Source organism: Sinocyclocheilus anshuiensis, unplaced genomic scaffold (genome assembly GCF_001515605.1).
Source record: "Sinocyclocheilus anshuiensis isolate Anshui unplaced genomic scaffold, SAMN03320099.WGS_v1.1 scaffold54, whole genome shotgun sequence".
NCBI lineage: Eukaryota > Metazoa > Chordata > Actinopteri > Cypriniformes > Cyprinidae > Sinocyclocheilus > Sinocyclocheilus anshuiensis.
Genome location: NW_015547654.1, coordinates 308,892 through 314,891, shown reverse-complemented (window position 1 = coordinate 314,891; position 6,000 = coordinate 308,892).

The following is a 6,000-nucleotide window of genomic DNA, read 5'->3' as shown; positions in this document are numbered from 1 at the left end:
GCCAATTATTACTCCCATTATTACACTTATTTTTTCATCATATGCTACCCCAAAAACACATTAATATGCAAATTAGATACAGTTTATAGATAAATTGTTTATAATGTTTGTATATAGACATTGTTTATATTGTATATATATATATATTGTTTTGTTTTTTGTTATTGTTTTTTGTCGATATCAATGTTGGTTGTGGAGGTGCCATTAATAGCAGTATGAACTGATGCTGATAGCTTTGGACTTCAGAAATTCAGCTAATATAGCTAGTGCTTTTTCTTGTTTCTGTTTAATGTTAAGTAGTGATAATAAGAAAATATCTTGGTCCAGTAAAATATTTTAGAAGTGAGACAATCATATGCAACCTGTTTTGTTGTGCATAACCTGAATTATGGTGGGAATGTTCGTTTTTTTTTATAGTATTTGTCTATAGACAAATTTAATATTCACTAGAATAAAAAGTGTGAAACTAGCCTCCATTTTCCCACTTAATGAATAATATATTCATGTATATAATGTTTTTATCTCAAGAAAAAAAAGCACACAAAGTACACTCACTCTACAAACATGAATGTAACCTTATTTCTTTAAAAAAGATGTCTGAAGAAGGCCTTAAAATTGGCTGAAATGTTCATTTTATTTTATTATATTTTTTAAGTTGAATCTCCTCTACAGTTGGTTAAACACCTGCTTTTCAAGTTTTGAGGATTTTTTTAAATTTATTGTCCATTTTTTTCATTAAAGGATTAGTTCAATTCCAGAATAAAAATTTAATTCACAACTTTACCATGCATTAAGTAATCACGTTGGCAAGGTCACGTGTGGTTAATTCTTCATCAGTGTACTCCGGTTCAGAAAGGTAGGGTAGGGCAAAAAACTCCATCTCATTTTCTCCTCCATCTTCAGAATTGTCAAACATCGTTGTTTTACCTTTTTTTGTATAGGGCGTTTGACTTTCTTTGCACGTTCGCTTTGTAAACACTGGGTCGGTACTTCCACCTACATCATGCGTGATCTTTCCAACATGACTACGTAATGTGTAAAGTCGAGCATTTGTGGTTAAAAAGTACCTTTTTTTTTATTTTATCCTTTAGAAAATGACCAATCGTTGCGCTAGCTAAGACCCTTATTCCTTGGCTGGGATCGTGCAGGGCCTTTGAAGCTGCATTGAAACTGCAATTTGGACCTCCAACGCTTTGGCCACCATTGAAGTCCACTATGTGGATAAAAATCCTGGAATGTTTTCCTCAAAAACCTTCATTTCATTTCGACTGAAGAAAGCAAGACATGAACATCTTGGATGACGTGGGGGGACAATTTTTTATTCTGGAAGTGAACTAATCCTTTAAGTTTCACTAAGTCCTTAAGTAAAGTTTGTGTCTAACAGATGTTTTAGAATGAATCATCAGTGATAAATTACGAAAGACCTGTAATATCAATGACTTCAGTTTGGCAGCAATTTGGCAAAAGATGAGCAGAAATGCTGTTTCTCACTGTGAAACCTACATCAATGTACCACTGCATAAACCAGCCCTTTCCCCCTCCCTCACTCTTTTTGCCTGAAGCCAGCCGTCTTTATTTCACCTGGCTGAGGGTCTCCTGTCTGCAGTGAACAGTGAGGTCTGTGTGGGGGAGAGAAGGGAAATGAGCAGGGACCATGAGAACTGCCCTCAGCATGAAAGCAGGGGCACTGCCCCGTAACAAGGGCACAGGGTGGAGTATGCAATTAAAGGCACTAAACACGTCCACCGCCGCTCTCTCCTCTCTGAGGTCCACCGCTGTCCCCCAAGGGCAGGAGAGACCAACTGCCACTCTTCCACACAGATGCCACCGTCCCTCCCTACAACAAGACCAATGAGGGACCCCGGCATGACCTGTGGGTCAGTAGGGGTCAACACGAGAGATATTCTCTCAAAGAATGGCTCGAATTATGAAGGGATGTCTTTCATCCTCTGATTTCTTTGCTTTTTCTTTTCAATGGCCATTCTAGATGTTTAGAGCATTGTGATATTATAGTGGGACAGATTGTGGGAGAATGAACACAACAGAGACTATTCATGAGATCCCATGTGAAGCTAACTCAGGTCTGATCAGAGCCGAACAGGGAAACATCAAGACTTTATTCAGTCTGTCCCAAGACTTGCATTATAGATTTATTTTCAGTTTGTTCAGTTGGGGATCTGAGATCACTAGTAAAAAGGCTTCTATTTTACATTTTAATCATTTGATACTTTTTTTTCTTTGCAAATTGTATTATCGGCATAAATAATTGAATGAAATGTAGAACTGAAAAGTGAACATGAATTTCTGAATGTCTTATAAAGATTTTTCCCTTTTGTTTTAATGACAGCGACACTCAAGCTGCATGAACTCCACAAAACCGTACATGTTGACAGTTTGCACAGGAGTTTCAAACTGCCTTTAGAAAAAGCAGTATTTATGTTTTGCCATTTGACTCTCAAATAACCCCTGACAAAACACAACTTGAGGTACACTTGCCACTTTAGCCTGCCACTTTAGCTCCATCTCATGTTTTGTTTTGTTTGCATAGTGTTTTCATTTATTTAATTATTTATTTATTGCAAGGATTAAACTGATCAAAGGTGACAGTAATAAGTAGTGGGTAAGACATTTATAATGTTACAAAAATTATATTTTTAATAAATGCTGTTCTTTGGAACTTTCCATTCAAACAAACAACCCTGAAAAAAAATGAAAAATCTGAATATTGAAAACACTGGTAATAATGTTTCTTGAGCATTACATTAGCATATTATAGGGATTTCTGGTGTAATGATGCTAAAAATGCAGCTTTGCCATCACAGGAATAAATTACAATTTAAAATATATGAAAACTGATGGAAAATTGATATTTTAAATTGTAATAAACTGCATTTTTATCAAATAAATGCAGCTTTGGTGAGCATTAGAGACTTCTTTCAAAAACTAAAAAAAGTATGTGTACATTAAAGTCTTGACTACAAAAAAAGCTGTTGAACATTTGAACATTTAGTTTACAAAGATATTTTAATGTAAGCAGGTTTTGAACTGGTTTGAAACTAACATGCAGAATCACTACAAGAGACAAAAAGGCATTTGTGTAATTGGACTTTTGCCTCAAAAAAGCAAAAAAAAAAAAAAAAAGGCATATTCTGTAGTACATATGACAACAATAGCCCCGGTCTTCCCTACAACAAGACTGCATCAAGACAGTTTCTCTCTCCTTCATTATTTACACTGAGGAACGCAGATCATGAGAAAAAGGCCAACTGTTGACGTGTTTTCTCCTCTCCCAGCAGGGACCGTGTCCCTCAGGTGTGTGTCTTGACATGGTTCTCCTAAGGGAGGCAGAGCTGCTTGTCCAGTTGAGTAATTACAGCGTGTTTTATGGTACAAGCTGAAGAGTAGAGATGGGGAAGCAGCACACATAATATGTTTTGACAGCTGCGGCAGCCATTGTGTGGCCAAAGCGAGCACCTATCAGTGCCAAGCCCCTACTTAATGATGGGAATGAGAATGGCACACCTGTGGCCCTAATCATAGTCTCACGACCAGATCGGTCCAATAACGCTGGCGCGATGTAGTCCCAACAGTTGCACACATGGCTCCGCTTGGGCCCATTCAGCTCGCTACATTTAGATTTAAATGAGCAGCAATGATATCTGGAGGAAGCAAGAGATAATCAGCTCTGTTATGTTTATTATCAGAATTATGATGATCCGTGCTGATTTGTTTATGGCTGAGATGGGATGAAATATTATTAACGTGGGTCATGTGGTACAAAGTAACTGAATGTAGATTGCGACTATAATGAAGTTTGCAGAAGCAAACAGTCAAAATTAAAAGTTTGAATAGCTGTTTAACGCTTATCCCAGATGTTTTTATCCCTGATGATTTTGTTTGTGTTTACAAACTGAGATACAAGTTTTAGTTATTTTATGTAGTAAATAAAATAGCTTAAAGGGATAGTTCAGCCAAAAATCTCCCTAATGTCATTCCAAACCAGTACGAGTTTATTTCTTCTGCAAAACAAAAAAGATGACATTTCGAAGAACTGTTTTGTGAAAGTCAGTTGGGTCTAAAAAAAACATAGATACAAAAAGTATCTTCATTTGTGTTCCACAGAAGACATAAGGTCATGAGGGTGAGTAAAAAATGTCAGAATTTTCATTTTTGGGTGAACTATCCCATTTAACCTGAATTTAAACTGCAATATGTCTTGAATATTTCATATTTTTGCTTGTGCCCCTAAAGTGTGTGAAGCTCTGTCTCCTGCCTCGCCACCTGTAAGCCATTAGAACAGAAGCTTGTGGTTAGAGCACTGCGGGTGGGACTTGCACCTCATGGGTCTTATGGGAGTCTGGAGGTACCCAAGCGAAAATATCCTTCCTCTGCTCCCTGGAGACAGGCCGCATGTGGGAGAGACAGATCACAGGCCTTTACACATACTGGTACCGACTCGCATCTCAGCATATTTGCCCCCTGAGTCACCCACCGGCAGGTCATGAGGTCAAATCCCCCCTTCTCTATGCATCATAAGTTAACATACACACACTCACACAACCTCCTGCACTTTCCTCCTACTGTACTTACAGTAAAATCTGGAAAACTTTAAAATACAGGTATGTGGTATAGGCCAAATAGCTTTCGTTAATATTTCAAATTCATTAAGTCATGGTAAATAATCAGTGTTATTATAAAATGTTACTTAGATGTCTTTTTGTTTGTTAAAATACATTTTTACATTTTGTTTGCTATGGACATTATGCCTATATTTTGATATTTTGATAATATAATATAATATAATATAATATAATATAATACAAATATCTGCAGTATTCTTTGTACATCCATATGGCCATATGCTATATACTATATGTGTGTTGACTGTAACTTAAATTATAACACACTTTTTTTATTAGATTTATTTTTCATGTATTTTGTGCATATTTTGAATTACGCATTGGATTGTGTTTTGTTTTGGGGTTGAAGGATATGTCCGTAAACTTAATGGATAATTTCCTGGCACAAAATTACCAGCACCGTTTCCGCTTCTCTACTTGATTTTTTCTTACAAATTAATTTTCATTTCCTTCTTTTAATCTCTATTGTTCGGCAGGTAAATTACTGAGGCTTAGGTTTCATTTATTTGGGAGCCATGAGAACAAACATTCAAACAGACATAATTATGCCTATTTACAAATGTACATTTGCATCTTCGACCCAAACTTTGACAATTTTATTATAATTTTTAACAACTGCATTTCAAATTATTATTTTTTTTTAAATAATAGTAAACCAATATTAAGAGATAGACCACAATAACTCGTGGGAGATTTGTTTCGTGTTATGAAAGAAAAAGTGCAATGAAACAGGGTTTTAATGCAACAGTAAACATACAGTACACACTTGGTGTAATTTCTTTTTTTTCCTTTTTTTTTTTTTCCTATGAAATGGAAGGTTTGTTTCTAACTTTTTAATGAACAAAGCTGTACATTATTTGGAGGCAAACTTCAAAAGCAGTATCATAAAATGTCATATGATTCTGTAAATGCTTGTTTTAGCTCTATACAAATGCTGTGAACTGTCTGACACTCACAGTCAGCTGATTTCTGATGACGAGAGTTCACCTGAATACAGTTAGATAGATCAATCTGTCACATACACAGACGCCGCAGTCTCATCATCACAGTATCATATGAAAGATCTCCAGCACCAATATGATCAAAGCCCCACTGGAGCCACTTCCATCCTCATTCCTTCTCCCTCACTGCGTTTTCATCACAGATGCACCTGCTTCATATGCAATGTTTGCCGGATTTGTTTCTGTCATGTTACATTTATTTCCATTTAAACATCTCCAGGCCTCTTTGTTAAAAAAGAAATGGAGAGGAGAAAGAAGAAGGAAAATGAAATCTATGTTTACCCAATTGAAACTGCATAGCAATTCCATTTGAATGGGGGCCACAAATTTTCTTTGCATCATTGATGTTCTATTCATCT